The sequence below is a fragment of the Aulostomus chinensis genome, chromosome 3 (genome assembly GCF_037954235.1).
Source record: "Aulostomus chinensis isolate RoL2024-O1b breed Wild chromosome 3, RoL_Achi_v1.0, whole genome shotgun sequence".
Classification (NCBI taxonomy): Eukaryota; Metazoa; Chordata; class Actinopteri; order Syngnathiformes; family Aulostomidae; genus Aulostomus; species Aulostomus chinensis.
Window position 1 is genome coordinate 4306345 of NC_141322.1, and position 16730 is coordinate 4323074.

Sequence of the window (16730 nt, forward strand, 5' to 3'; positions counted from 1 at the left end):
AAGAGTACTTCAATCTGGCATCCAGTGTTGTACTTAAAACATAGATTTCATCAAAATATATGAATCAAGAATATTATATTGGGTAAAATACACCCAGCGTTAGTGATGGTGTTATTTCTGTGTTTGTGTTCTAGGGTGAAACTTTATCTCCAGAAATTTAATAAAGTCCTCATATTTTCAAGGAATATGCCAACTTTTTGGAAACTACGCTTCTCAGTGCCAGACAAGCAGATATGGAGGCTACAGAACTCCAGGACCATCCAGACAGCTGACAGCTACTTAGCTTAGCTACAATCTCATACTAGCAGTTGGGCAGTAGAGATTTGACACTTTTATCCAAAATGTCTTGGACTGCATTGGGAGAACTACTGTTTGTTCAATGTTTGCTGTGAAAAAAAAAAACTGTTGAAAATGAAGCGATGTTTTGTCAGGTAACCACCTGGAACGACTTGGTCTGCCTGAGCCTCCCGTCTTGCTCCAGTCCAAATACAGGAGACGAGGTTCAGAATCCTCCTCAGCCTTTCTGACAAAATTGGCCACAATAGTAGCAGCAGTTGCTCTTCGGGTCATCAACAATCATTTGGTTTTATTGTCTGAAATCATGATTAAGATCAGCCATTACCCTCTCCCTAGCCTGTGGGGTTTAATTACTGGAGGCAAACCTGCCATTAGGCAGAGGTACGCAGCTGCCTAGGGCCTCCTGCCTACAGGGGCTTGATAAAATGCCTCATAAACGTGTGATCAGGAAAGACTTCTCTCATTTTTCTACAGTTTTTGTTGTTTTCTAATTCATCCATGTGCTACAATGGAATCAAAACGCTCAATCCATTATGAGTATTTTAATCCGTTATGAAAGTTTTTTTTTTTTATTAGAAATACCAAAGGTAATTTCCTTTTTTCACTGACACACCCACCACTACCACCACGAGTGACGCTGGCTTACGACAGCGCTTGAGCAGTCATGCTGCACACTGATGCCAGGGCCACTGGCAGCCAAGCAGACCGTGGATGCAAGAAGCACAACAAGCAACAAGTGAGTGACTGAAACTGACAAAATGGTAACTAGATTAAACACTGGTCAACAATCAGACTCTTAAGTAACCTTATGTAAACTTGCTGCGATGTACAAGCCAAAGTCCTGCATTCAAAACGTGACTACCACTGCTGTTGGCTTGTTACGTGAAGACAGACAAAGCATAAAATTAATCGACATTATGCAGTTAAAATGTTTGTGTCTAAATTTGAAATAGAAAATTAATTTTGCAATTGGTAATTGGTGTTTTGTTCCCCACTGATCCTGGATCTGCTCCACCTTCCTGCCTGGTAAAGGAAGGTTTTGGTGGCTGCTGTTGCCTGATGTGCTTGCTGATGGAGAATTGTTGGGTGGAGGTTCATTGAAGGAGGGAGGTGCTGGACCTGCTCTACTTGGAAAGAGTCAGGAGAGAACTTTTGTTGTGATTTGGCGCCGTACGAATAAAACTGACTAGAGTTGACTTGACTTAAGCAGGATTTACACAAAAAGATTCAGGAGCATCCAGCGACCACAGCGACTTCATCGTGGTCTGTCCGCCGCCCTGCACCACATCTGGCAGTGTGGCAGGAAGAGAGCAGAGGTTAATATCAGAGACACCAAGCTCACTTTCTGCTCACACACAACACTCAACACACGATCTGAGACACAGCGCAGCGGCGCACAGTGTCATCACACACAAAGCACATTGTTACAAACAGTTCCTACCCCGCTACAATGAGACTGATGGCAAGAACAAAATAAAACCTGCTGTTGCAGGTCATTGTTTTTATTTCTTCAATCTCAGTGATGTGTTACAGCCACCAATCTATTTCCAATGGTGACCACCTTTACTTTTGCACGCAGTGTGTGTTTACAGTGTGAAAGTTGTGTATAGTGCTATATCTTGGCCTTCCTTCTTTTTTGTATCATATCTTTGCCTTAGTTTTATTCTTTTGTGTAATCTATCTATCTATCTTGTTGGCTTTTAAATCCACTGACTCCTGGGGCTCAGTGTGTTTTTCCTGCACAAATGGCAATTGAATCTTGAGGCTTAAAGGAAGGTAAGTCTTCAAGAGAAGACATTGTGGGGGGGGGGGGGGGGATGTAATGTGGAGGGCCCCGTGACTCTGTTTGCCTAGAGCCAAAATTGGCTTGATCTGGCTCTGATAAATACCAATTTTTTAGCCCCACTATGTAGCTGTCAGCTATGAGACTGTGTTTGTTACCTCACTGCCGCCTGTGGCTCCTGGCAAATGCATGCCTACATTTGCAGAACAGTCTTATTTGTCTTTCACTGCACGATGGCATGTGAGGGCAGCACGGTGGAGCAGTGGTCAGCGCTGTGCCCCAGCAAGAAGGTTGTGGGTGGAGCCCCGGCTGGAGCACGGGGTCTTTCTGGGTGAGTCTCCATGTTCTCCCTGTTCCTGCTGGGTTCTCTCTGGTACTCCAGCTTCCTCCACAGTCCAAAGACATCAAGAGGGGACCAGGTTAATCCAGGCTCTAAATTGACCGTAGGCGTGGCTGGGAGAGCCAATGGTTGTCTGTCTCTATGTGTTGGCCCTGCCATGGACTGGTGACCCGTCCAGGGTTGCGGTATTGAAGATGGATGGATGACACGGAGTTCTGGGGATAAAACCTGACAGAATCTCCACAGCAACAACTGTGTGTGCAGTGTGGGGTGGGAGCCAGTAGGCATGAATAAAAAAGATCTCACTTATACGTATAAATTCTATTCCCATGGCTTTTTTCACTCCCTTTGAAACGAATAATAATAATAATAATAATAATAATAATAATAATAATGATACCATTTTATCAAATGAACACGATCGTTGTGATTGTAATAACCAAGAGATGAATACAAAAAATGAGCACATACAATTCAAAAATATCTATTACAATTACAAATAGAAGGCTAGTAAGGAACCTTGACGGTGGGGGGGGGGGGGGTCTTCTGAACCATGCATCTCACCTTACACCACTTCATGATAAATTTACATGCATGTGAATGTCAGTGAAAGATGAACATGTTGTGTAGAGCAGCGACGCTGACACCTCAACCCATCATAAATGTGTTTGTCACCTCTGCCCCCCTCCCCTCGTGCTTTTTCTCCTCTTCATCTCCCACTGCTGCACTCTGCCACTCACATGTGCAGGCACATATGCTGTGGTTCTCACTGACGCACAAACACAGTGCTGTCAAACAGAACGTTAACTCATTAGCCATCCTTCTCCATAAAGAGCTCATCAGCAGCTCCATCCTGTGGAGCTGATGGACTCACTGAGCCATACAGAGCTGCATCAGCACCGGCTCTCTTTGAGTCATCAGTTTTTGTAGAACCGGCTCAAAGTCAAGCCAGTCGGGTCTTTGAACAGCAAAGCCTCAGTCTCAAAAATGATGTTCGGATATATTTCCAGTAATTCAGGTTTCCCAGCCGTTGCAGTGGCACAGACACTCCTTGGGCTCTGAGATAAAACGCCAGAGACGCAACGATGGGAGAATGGCTGTCACTGAAGCTTGTTATTTTTCTCTGGGTCACAGATTCCGTCTGACCCAGCTTTAAGCAACATCTGCCATGTTGTCAGCACATCTGCAGGGCTCATTATTTTCCTAATTTATTCACTTGTTTATTTTATCAAGGAAAAAAATGACAAAAAAGTTTAAGGCCAGGGAAAGAAAAAAAAACTTCCACCGCTAATTCTTTGCTAGTTTGCATGTCGAGGATCCAGTGAACCTTTTGAGGATGCAGAGGAGTTGTGTCATAGTGCTTAGATTCAGGTTCAGTGGCAAGGAAATTATTTCTCCTGGCACAAAAACATTGTGTGGTGAGTATGAAAACTCAAAAGAGATTATGTGAAATAACATCTGCTGAGAAGGAGAAACCATGAAATCCTGTAAACATATTCATGCAAAGAGAAACGTTTGGACAAGGACGGACGGAAGAGTAGTCAAGAAGAGTGCATCTGTACAGCACAACATTACACAAGAGAGCAGGAAAATAGGGACAGAGACAAAGAGGAGAAGAGAAAGGACATTCTGAGCAGCAACGTGTCATGAATGTGCATGGTGGTGCGTGAATAGTCAAACCACAGTGGTTGATGAGACTCGGAGTGATTTAACACTGCCGATGCAGCCACTTGTCCCCCATTTAAGCTCGAATTAACTTTTTTCTGATATAACTTGAAGCACAGCAACAATTATCGAATCTGATTTTCTTCCATCTGGTTACTTATTATCTTTCCTGTTTGTTTTTACAAGAAAAGTGAGGCATTTGGTGTGAAAAGTGATGAAGAACAAGAACTACTGATGCTGGGCAGCTTCAGTAGCGACTTCACTGGTTGGTGCGTGGCGCTGTCTTTGACTCAACTTTATCATTTATGGTATTTAAATTTTGATATTTTGACATACAAAATGAAAAAAAAAATTTTTACAAACCTTTTGAATGTCTTTGTAATTTTAGTTTTATTTTAGTGTGGGGTTTGTTCAAAATTAAAATGGCAGCGTGATATTATATCCCGAAAAAAATGTATGATGCCCTTGAATGTTTGTATGTAGACAAGTTTTGCATTTGTTTGTAGTTTTGTCATGATTTTGAAACTCTGATGTCATGAATCATGTTTGTAGACCTGCCTTTTAAAATCAGATTTTCAGTGAACACGCCTGTAAGAACAAGAAAAACATGTATTTGACTGAAATAAAATGGTGTTCACCAAAACCGCCTGTGTAATCATTCGCATCATTCACACAGCCTTTTTAAAATGTCACTTTCACTGCCAATGAAAAAGTCGACAGAGATGGAACGGAGGACCAGATTGTTCTTTGATAGTGGAGCAGCTGACTCCTTTTACGCATCTTGTCTCTATTTAGGAACACCAGAATGCTTTTGGGGTGGTGCTGTGCTGGCTTTGGCTGCTCCTGTCTAAATGAGCAAGGCTTAATTATGTTGGGGCCCATTCTTCTTCATTCTGCCCCCCCCACAATCTACCAAGATGCCCTGGTTGACATTCTGCCTCCTCCGTCTCACGTTGGGCCTCAGCCGCATCTTTCACTACAAGAGCACAGCAAGTCAGTGGATCGTCCAGTTCTCCTCCCCCGCGAACAGGCAGCACAGCTGACCAGAGGAGGTGCTGGCGAAAAGCCTCATACCCTCATCCAGCTTCCCGCCTAGACACAACATAGTGGGTTAGTATGTACGTACAACTGACACACCCATGAGAAACCAGATGATGTCCTGGTCGGGGCTCTAGCGCCACCCGGTCAGTCTAAGCACACAAACACAAACTGGTGTAGGATATTGCGAAAGATGCAACAAGGCCATGGGACAGATTTGGTGCTCCTCAGAGCAGCAGAGGGGGTGGAGCAAAAACCTGGACAGAAAGGATAAGGGGCAGAATTGACCCTGTACAACTGGGGACAAAATGTATAAAATGTAAGGTTTTAGAATCCTCACATCTATGCACCCTCTTCTCTGCCACAAAAAAAACAAACAAAACAACAACAAATAAACAAAACGCAGAGTGGAAAAAATGCCAATGGAGAGTTTGGACATTTTCATGAATACCTCAGTAAATACAGTATGTATTCCATAGTCCTTAGCAGAGGTCTGAGCTGTTCGGGTGTACTTACAAGTATTACCACTCTGTGCAGTATATTCTCTCTGGTCGAGGCAGATGCTCACCCACCCCCCGTAGTCTGGTTCTACTCAAGGACACTTCCTGATAAAATAGGGTATTTTACTGCCTCTGTCATGAACAGAGCTCTGAGGTAACCACATCGAAGAGAAGGTGTCATCAGGACGAGACATCGAGTGTCAACAGTGTGAAAAGTAAAAACCATCTCGACAGTCATTGCCTGGGTGATGCTTCAACGTGTTCTATTGCATGGTAGCATTTTAGTGCTTTTCATCCCGGGTGCCAAAAGCAGCACTGTACCCAGACCTGTGGGAGGAATCATTAACATTTATGCATCATTAACCCATCATGAAAGCGCTGTATGAATAACAGAAACATTGCAAGCCATTATCATTTATCAACCAGCACACACATAATGTCTCCGCTGTGCGGGGAAGAGCCCCGAAATGTCTACATTAATATCCAGGAAAGCTTGAAACCAGCAGACAAAGGTTATGGAAAACAATATCCTCTGTTAGCTTCACGCCAGTTAAATTATACTGACCTGAAAACTAACTCTGATCCCCAGAGTTCCCTAAAGAATCCAAGCAGCATGAAAGAGATTCTGCTGGGAGCGCTAAATCCCCCGAGGCACCGTAAACAGAGAAGATCATTAGCATTCAGGTTTCTGATAATGACTACAAATGATGGCTCGAGCCACACGAGACCGGGGGTTTGCGGCTGCCGCGGCTGGTCAGGGTGGTGCTGCCAGTCCCAGTCCCAATTACTTCTTTAAATGCTGGGGGAAACATAGGATGAGCACAACGGCCCACCCTGTGAGGTCACCCTTAATGGAGCATGTCAGTGACAAATAAAACTGCAAATGACATCATAAAATTCAATTATTTAAGTGCATCCATACACAAACTGTATGTTGACATGCGCTGTGAATTGAAATGAGTTACACTTCAGTTTGATTTGTGTCCTGTCTGGGTGCTGCTGTATCAGAGGTTCATTTATGTCATAAATCTAAGTGGCACTTTGCATGTTATTCTTGAGTAATTGAATATGATCTTTTTATAAGTCTAATTTTTTTTTATGTGTTTGTCATCATCAAAGTCCATAGAAAGTAAATCACATAGACTGCAACAGTGGCGCGAGGGACCAGATGATAAACTCCAGCTCCACACGCCAGCCATTTTTCTGGACACCCTTTCACCGAGGATAATGAGCACCTTGGTGTTAGGGGGTCAACTTAAGAACTATTTTGGGCCATGTTCCTGGTCAAATGTTCACATCTGAATATTAAAAAGGTGGCATGAAAGAGAGGTGTTGGAATGAGTCCTAAAACTCGGCTGTTAGCTTCAGTTAGCATTGTTGAACATCCAGTTCCAGCGTCTCAAAGTCAAATGTATTTTTCAAATGTTTCTCTGGCTAAATACCTGAAAAAAGACCTGCCATTAATGTTATTATTGATTCATTATAATGTAACAATTTCCTGTAAAGAACATGTCAGTAAATACCACATAGTTTCGTAAGTCATAAAATCATTGCTGGCTGAGGAGGGGCACTTGGCACTAGCCCCCCATGAAAAACAGCAGCCCTAGAAATGATAAAACATACAGTAGCCATTTATTTCATAATCAAATTATTGCTCTATCAATAGAATATTTTGTTTCAATGTACAAATTAAACCAGCAATTCATTTTTAATTTTGTCTTTGGCCAATTAAAGTCAACACCCAGAGAGCCCCTGCCCTCCCCCCTCTCCCCCCTGAAATGGTTTGGTCCTGTCTGCCCAGGTAGAGCACGGTGCTGGTGAGTAGCGACGCCAGCAGGCAGAGGTCCATCCAGCCAGCTTGACGTCTCTGCTGCTGGTTTCCCAGGAGAAATCTGTCCATCATAAACACAGAGAAAGACAAGAAAGAGAGGAGAGCTTTGAAAGAGTGACAGTGCGTCACTCAGGGATGTTTAAAAACTGTTGGTGGTGCAGTCTATGAATGTGGTGGTGACAATTAATGATCTCAGCTTACAAAGTAGGTTACTATTACTTAACCCCCCTGAAGTTATCGTCATAGAACGTTTTATTGTTTGAATTCAGACCCTTTTAAGCTGACATGATTGCAGGCCATCCTAAAGCCAGCCACTCCTGCTCGATCATCTTCCCTGTGCTTGGCCAAACCGAGGCAGCACCCGTCTGTTCTCACATTTTTTATGAAGTTTGTAGTAGCGTTAGCTTTGTACCCCTGAAGACTGTATTTACGCTTCAGAACTCACAAGAGGGGTGCTGGGTTTTGAAGATGATCTTGTTGAACAAAACATGCAAGTATAAAACTTTTGTTTGGAGCAAAGTCCATTTGGAGGAAACCCATAGAGATGCTCATGTTGTCGCTGCTGCACTCCACTGCATCACCAGCTGTCTGGTTTGGGCTAAAAGTCACCTTGAGCTCAGATTGAAGCTTATGAACGTGGCAAGTTGCCTACACACAAGTGAGGCAGTGGTATTTACCATTAGGTCCTGAAAAGTAATCACTGCAGGCAGGTGAGCAGTGATTGTTTCCCTGTTGTGGATGGTTGTGTGGGTGAAACAGAAATAACAGCAAGTCCCCAGATCTTAATTGTCACAGCAAACGACTGCAGCCAAAGCAAAAGGAACTGAGAGAAGTTCTGAAAAAGTGTATGTGGGTCAGAACACAGCTGTTAACATCCTTAAAAATGGATGTAAAACAGATGACGCTAGTAACGTGAGCAGGGGGACAGAATACCAGTCAACAGGTGTGGAAGGATGGCTGGGGGGGGGGGGGGGTGCCAGACAGCAGTCACCTGGACCTGATATGGGTCAGACACACCTGCCTGTCATCAGGGTCATCACCCCCCAAGTGTGTTACTGATGCCAAAAACATACAATAACATTACACTTACGATTACATACAATTACTAATAAATGACATGAACGCTGAGTTATGACATGAATGGACTCCAGGCAGCCTCGTTCCTCTGAAAACACGACTTCTCGGAACAACTTTTCTCTCTCTCCTCCTCCTCCTCCTCCTGTGTCAGAAATCTCCACTTCAGCAGATTTACCGAGGCCAAACCTTGCAGCTTGATTTCTATCTATATTCTGAAGGACTTCACTCAGCACTTTGTTCATATATCATTCATAGCCTGATTTGTAGAAAATTTTATTCTGAAAAACATGGTGAAAATGGATTTTTATGGCTGGTGAGTGTATTTTCTGATTTAAAAAGATAATATGAGAGATCAGGGGACCTTTGGCTCTGATATTCAGAAAAAAAATATCGAGAACTTGACTTTATTGAATGGCAGAAAGCAGTTCATGAAAATGTGCATTTTTTTTGGATAATGCTTCTTTTTTTTAATAAACATACAATTTCAGAAAACTTGCACAAAAAATCCTGCCTTCATCTAACAGATCCCCCTGCAGCGTCTCATGTTAACCACCATTTTTCCTCGGGTTTCTGAAAGTAGTGCGGGGTCAGCCCTTTCATCTCTGGCCCTCCTCGTACCTGCTATCGAGATGGGGTTTTCGTGATTGGGTTCCATTGCGTCATACTTGAACAGGTACATTTTCACATGGTTTTAATATTTGTCTCCAGTGTCCATGCGTGGCTCCGACCACAGTCCCTCCTGCTCAACCAAATCTCACATCATCTTCTTCTCCTGATGTCTGCAGATGTGTTTCCAGCTGCAGGTTATACGGTCACCTCATCTGCATACTGGTAAAATATCAACTACAGCGGAAAAAGATGCTTAACATTTGTAACATTGCATTGCTGCATGGATTTCTGCTGGGTTTCGCCTCAACAACTGGAAACCTGACAGACACATGAACAGGAATCGGTGGCAACAAGCTTTCAGCTGAGAAGTTGCTCCATGAGCATTTGATGAAACACACTGTCTATGTTTTGAAGCTTCAGCAGCATCAGAACAAGAAGACAAGGTTTGTCCACAGCACTCAATGTGAGCAGAGCAACAGTCGCAGCAGGCGGTCATGACTGGACTCCGCTGTACAGTAGCACCTACGCTGACCGCCAGATGTGCAGGAAGTGAGGAACAGGAAGTCAGTTCTCAGTATGCGCCACACTGTTCAGATTGTGTTACATTTTACTTTGTTTAACTTTATTTTGATTAATTTTCTTTTAGTCACTGAACTTCAACTCATGATTGGACAGCAGGATCCAACACGAAGTAGGGAATTGTAACGATTACAACGCACCAGCAAAAGAGACACCAACGACTCCGCCTACTCATGTGAGGCAGACGCACAACAAACTACGTCAACAAACGCACAATCACTAATCTCTGAACCCATCAGCTCAGCCACTGCGGGGTTTCCAGTGCAGCCAGCAGGATATCCAGTCCAAGACTTCCTGTTCCGTTCAGTCTATGTTGCAACATGAGACGCTGAGTTGAAAGACAAAGGACACAACTGGATTGCTTCAAAAGTAATTTACACTCATCAACAGTTTAAATCCACCACAACTGCTTAGTAAAACTGACTACAGATGTTTTTTCCAACTATGTGTTTTTTCCATTACGTCATCACTCAACACCGTTCTGAGGTAACCACAACATCGACCGTTTACGTGGATAAAAGCAAGGCTTGCTAAAACTTGAGTGGTCGAAGCTGCTGAAATGGAAAACAGAGAGCAGAAGCTTCCCTGCCCTGATGTTTTCTCCCGTTCCAACAGATTCTCTGGTTATACGCAGAAGCTGTTCATAGATATTACACAACATACTTTTTAAAGGTCATGAGGTCCTAAATGGAAATCACTTGACCTTTCACTTCTTACTCCAGTTTACAACGGTTGTAAGGAGGATGCACTGGATTGGCCATACCTTGGAAACGGACATCATGGTTTCTGACACCAAATATGGTGATTTAGGTTGATCTCTTTTAAAACTATGCACTTAGGGCCATCGGCAGATTTTGAGTCATTAGCAGAGAGGCTCAACCTACAGATGTTTTGGCAATCAGATATGCAGGCATTTGGATGGTGCGTGGGACTGACACACACTGTTGTCAGTGCATATTGTAACTATGCTTGTTATATTAAGATTTCAACATCAGAACATATGAAGAAATTCCCCTACAGTAGATATGAAGCCCCATTAGACATTGATATCCCTTGATGTTTTATTCGGTGCACTTGAAAAAGGCTCATTGCAAATGGTTTTAGTCATTGTGAGTTCTCGGTTTTGATCAGTCAGCGTGATTCCAATCGAGAGAAATCAGCCCAGGTATGAGGGTAGCAGAGGTGTTAATTGAATTGCAAAAGAGAAAAACATCAACAACAAGAGTAAGTGTCCTAACAAGTGTCGCTCTGTGCAGTGAGAGTAACATCCTCATTATAAGGAAGAATAACACGGTCACTGTCTTGGCAGATGAAAATAATACCACACCTTGGAAATGGGCAATGAAAATGAGGTAGTGCCGGCAGGGAGCGCTGGCCATTAGCGAGGAGCTGCGGTCAGTTGAATAGCAGATAGGAGGATGATTTACAGCAGCTCTGCAGGTTAGATTTAAGCTCCTGTTAAGTGTCATTCCTGCTGCATTTTAAAGAATAACTGCTGCCGTGCAACACATCATTCGTGCGTGGGTTATGCAGATTGAGCCTGAGGCAAATCCAAAGATTAAATACAGTCCGAGTCAAGTAAAAAGTTCCAGGAAGCTGTTAATAGACTGAGCAGGGAAATAAATGAAGACTAACATGCAGGTTAGTGGTGGGGCATCAACATTCATGTGTGGGCAGGAAGAGAGAGTGTAAATTGAAACAGCAGCTCTAGTACAGGATGTGGCGACAAGCAGAAAAGCAATTTCATTGTCTGTCCTGGTGTAAATTAAAATAAGGAATTTACTTTGAGCGCAATGACCCTCTGGTCGCTTTGGGAAAAGGTTGGACGTAACGCAATCAGACGAGACAAGAGACCGGTCAGATTGCTGGCTGATACTGACAGAGAAAGGATTGCCTTCTCTGATTACTTTCAGGCTGTTTGCATTTCGTTTGAACTCTGACTAAAACATGGCAAAATTGGCTTCTTCTTTTTTTATACCCTGGAATAGCGCTTATTAGACATTTAAAGGCTGACGTGAACTGTTTAATCTTTGCTGTTTTGTCTTCATTCCAGGTCACCTGCACGCATCAGTAATTCCTGGTTTGGGTTCACTAATCTTGCTGAACAGTCCTTTGCTGCATTTGGGATCCAATTAACAAAGCTTGGTCAGTGTGAATGCAGTGTGAAACCTCCAAGAAAACTTGCTGAAATGCAGTGCCCCTTGTATCACAGTGTGTTTGTTCAGGAATAATTACAACAATGACTGCAGGGAGGCAAATTACTCCTCCAGACTAGATGGTGAAACTGCTTTTCTCACTGAAACTGATTTCACTGCCACTCTCCAAATGTTGCACTGCAGCTAATGAAGAAATGCAAATATGATTTTCTTACTGTTAGCGATGCAGTCACCGATTTCAAGTGTTATTTTTACATCATCATAAAAAAAAAGCACTTGAATAAATTGTTTTCAAAGAGAACCTGTATCAAAGCAGCTTATGTCTTGTTTTTTGGACAATACGTTCCCAGATAATAAACCTCACTGAAACAGGCAGTGACATCAGGTGTTGGGACTTCAGGTAAGCTGCAGAATTTTTTTGGTGAGATGGGTTTTTGTGGGGTTTTCAAATTGCTTGGAGCAATTTGTGTGTCTTAACTGGGGCTCATACCACAGTCTGAATCAATACTCCAGTCTGATTGGTTGCTGGCTGTAAAATCATTCTTGATGACAAGTCAACTACGAAGTAGTTCTAATCAAAATTAGTTTTCACCTCGTAGCTGGTCGTCCTGATAAAGCAGTATGAACACACCTGAAGCTGAGTCAGGTGGTTCACACGGACGATGACTGGTTGGTGAAGACGTGGGTATTGACCTGAAGACACTGACAGGTCTGGTTCGCTAGATGACGTTGTTGGCATACAAACCCTCAACTCAGAAAGATGCTGCCACCCTAACTGTTTCATCTCCTGCTAGCACAATAACCACACTTCCTGTGGTTTGGTGATTTGATTTCAGTGTTCAGTGAAACTGAACATAATTCAAGCGGGAAGTTTTGTCAGATGATAAACAGATGTTACAAGGTCCAATTCCAGGTGTTGCTCAATGGGCATTGTTGAAATTCTCAATCTGCTTATGGGAACCTTGAATTCAGTACCCACAGTCTGTATGAACTCTCAGAATATTAAATAAACAAGCTGGACAGCGAGAGCTGCTCCATAATTCACCAAGGACTTCACAATCAAGCCAAAGAGTTCAACAAAGAAAATCCAAAGCAAGCTTTTCAAACTGGGAATAATTTTAGAAACAAAGAATATCAAAACACGCTGGCAGGAACTGGACATGAGGAAGGTTATCTTGAACAAAGGTGCAACATTGAAAGACGGGCAACATGGAGGGGTGATATACATCCTGTGCATTTAGCTCTTAAGTTTAGAGCTGATAGCAGCCACCACAAGTGGAATCTGGCTCAGAGCTTTTCAATTCTGATTCACTTTTCAATGATGTTTAAAAAAATCAAACTCTCTATACCAGAGAGACTCGATGAAAAACTTGATGAACAAGAAAAGATCATTTTGCTACATATTTTTTTCTTTATGGACTATTTTTCATGATTCCTTATCAATGGAGCTACCGAAACAATCAATGAAAGACATTTGAAGAGTTACTTAAAAAACAAACACATGCATGCACTCAAACCTATTTGATCTTTTTATCACCATAATGGAAATAAATCTCACAGAGGGTTTGGCCATAATTATTTTACAGCTAAATCTTATGTCAACAAGAAAAGAGGAAAACACAATGAGACACATTTAGGGCACTTCTAGGTTGTGCGGTGTCTTCTGTCAGACTTCCATCTCAAGAGTTCTGATGCCAGGATGGGGGATTTTAATCTCTAACCCCTAATTTCCGGAAGGTGTGTCAAGTTGCGCAGAGCAGATGGAGCCAGAGAGGAAGTCCCAATGCATCGTGAATCCTGTTAATTTTCAACATAAAAACACCATGTGCAAGAAGAGAAGGACAAAATGGACCCATGTGCTCCAAGTGAATGTGATAGAAACACATAAACTAGGAGAAAAAGACCAAATCAGCAGAATCTTAGCAAAACATGGCTGAAATGCTGAGTGGAAATTGCTGCAGTGCGGAGGACAGATGGAATTTGAATGAAAATCCCTTAACTAGGAGTCCAGGTGGAGTAAAGAACAAAGACCAAAGAGAACAAAATGTCACTGCAGTATTTGCAGTAGCTCCTGAGTCACATTCTTATCTTCTTCCTCATTTCCCTCTACACTAATGTGCTGGAACCCACATCAATCCCTTCCTGTTCCTTGGCTTAGGAATGCTTTACAAGGTTTCCATCAATCCATCCATCCATTGTCTTCCGCTTACTCCTGTTAAGGGTCGCGGAGGGGCTGGAGCCTCTCCCAGCTGCTATGGGCGAGAGGCCAGTCCATCGCAGGGCCAACATATAGAGACAAACAACCATTCACACTCCCATTCATACCTACGGTCAATTTACAGTATGCAATTAACCTGGTCCCCAATTGCATGTCTTTGGATGGTGGGAGGAAGCCGGAGCACCACAGAGAACCCACGCAGGCACAGGGAGAACATGCAGACTCCACACAGAAAGATCCCGTGCCCTCGAACCCGTAACCTTTTTGCTGTGAGGCGACAGTGCTAACCACTGCACCACCGTGCCGTTTACAAGGTTTAACAGACCTCCATCAGTATATCAGGTCCGGAGTATTGGCGATTTGTGCCATTTTCCCATCTACATTTTCCTTGAATTAGCTTCTCCTTCTCTAAACAAAAGACCTTGCTTGTTATTCATCCAGAGGTCTGGTGAGGTAAACCTTCACCACATCTGCGCCTGACTCCCAAGTAAATGGCTGGGCGTGTTGCTCCATCCGTCTGTCCTTGTTTGACAGGCAGCCTCCTTTGGGAGCCATGTCTGAGAGACATTGTCTCGTCTATTGTGGCTCTGATCGGTCTGGGTTGAATGTGTCACTGTGGTCCGAAGATTAGCAAGTTTGATAGCTTTCCTTCGCATCTCCCACTGATTCCAGTCATATGATTTAACGATGTTTGCTTCCACCGGGTGAAGGTTGGTCTGTGTGCTAATGTCACACCGCACCAGCGATGGGTCTCCTGGCTGCATCTCCAAGTTTAGATCAACATGGAGCTGGGGATTGAGTAGCCGACTCAGTTCAGGGGATGCTTTGGCTTTCTCTGCTGCTGCTGCAATGAATTCATCAGGACTGTCAGCAAATTTCAAGGCAGCTTCCTTGGAGTTAAAAGCATAGAGCTTCTCTTGGTGTTTCAGGACCCCAATGTGTGGATTTCCTGGAAGTAAAAGTCCATCTGTGCTGACAAGAGTGTAGCCACATAGTCCATTATACTGCAGTGGCAGCTCGGTAAAACTAGCAGTTTTAGGCAGAAGCCACTCCTGTAACTTCAGCTCATCTGGTTTGATGCGCTGATTTGAAGACTTTCTGAACCTCTGTTCATCTGTCTTCACCTGAGATCCCCTAAGCCAGCTGTCCAAGGAAGATTCAGGAAAGATCTTGTCCTGAGAAGAGAGGAAGGGCTTCAGACTGAGCACAATGTTGTTGAAGATTTTCAGCAGCTCCGCCTCAACCTGAAGTTTAGACCACAGCTCCGACAGGGCCTTGAAGTGAGGAAAGGCCTTTGCAATAGGCCCAAATGTCTTTGATTGCATTGTTCCTTTCAGCCACTTCCTCCTTGATGAGAGCTCCTTGTGCAGAATGACAGCATTTTTGGCACATGAACCTGCTTCGGCCTGCAACTGTTTGAGAAAAGCTTCATGCTGCCGTACGTTGTAGAGAGCCTGCTTGAGCAGGTCCAGGGGCATGTCACACTCTATAGACTGACGGTTGGGGAGATTCTCCAGGAGAGCAGTGTACTTCCATGCCAGTCTCTGAGTGACACTCAGTTCATTGTCGATGTTTTGAGTGGTGACACGCAGAGCTTCATGGAGAGCTGCAGGCATTAGTTGGTGGAGGTAGAATTCCTCCTCCCCCTTCTTGCTGCCACGGTTAAAAATTCGGATTCCGGTGACAATCATGGCGAGCTCATTCAGCTGCTGCTCCTTGACCCTCTTGGGGAGCACCAGGAAGGCTCCCAGTTCAGTCCAGGGGAAAAAGCTCTGCAGGGCAGCTGATGTCTCCTGGACAGCGTGAACGGTTGGTGAACCCATGCAAGAGCACAAGAGAATATAGCTGACAATTTTACCGTAAAGAGCGCCAATGTCTTCACTCATTTCCACCTTGCTGTCAGTAATCTCTTTCTTCATCGGGCTCATTTTGGACTCCAGCTTCCTGTGGATTTCCAAAAGGTAGTCACAACGGCGTCTGTAATTCTTATCATAGTACATTTGCATTTTGATTGTGTCCTGGGATGGACTGCATGATAAGCGATCTAAACAGAGCTCCTCAAGTTTTCTAATGTCAAGTCTAGTGAGTATCTGATCAGCATCCAACAGGTTCCTGGGGTCCAGCAGAATAGTTCTCAACATGAAGTCCACCAGAGAGGCTGACACAGCTTGTTCTCTCATGGCACATTCCTGCACAATTTTAGGAATAATGGCTTTAATCACACTTTCTGTATGAGCCCCAGACATTTTAACAGAGTGGAACTTATTGTGTGAGAGTGACTTGAGGAGAACTGGTCCGGTTTGATTTGTATAATCCATTCATGTCATCTGGCTCCTCCTTCATCTCAGTCATCTCAGTCATCCTGGCTGTCACTGTTCCACTCCTCAGGGTCACTACCACCAGCCCAGCCCCTTAGTCTCGCTGCATGACACGTCCAGACAGACCCAGATGAAGCCCCAACTAAAATCAAGTCTAGCTAACAGGACCTAGATTCATGCAGAAACCTGACTTTGATTATCTCATGTCCCTGAACTGGTGGTAAGCCAAGAAAAATCACATAGTCTATTTGAGTCTTATCAGGTAACTGCTGAGCACCCAAAAACATTCATTCTTTGTTAACTGGCAACATTTTCATTC

General features: G+C 43.6%; 1 pseudogene; it reads right to left on the reverse strand.

The window, feature by feature from the left end:
• Window positions 1-13530: 13530 nt before the first annotated feature.
• Window positions 13531-16349, reverse strand: LOC147267407 (cilia- and flagella-associated protein 206 pseudogene; annotated as a pseudogene).
• Between the last annotated feature and the right edge of the window lie 381 nt (window positions 16350-16730).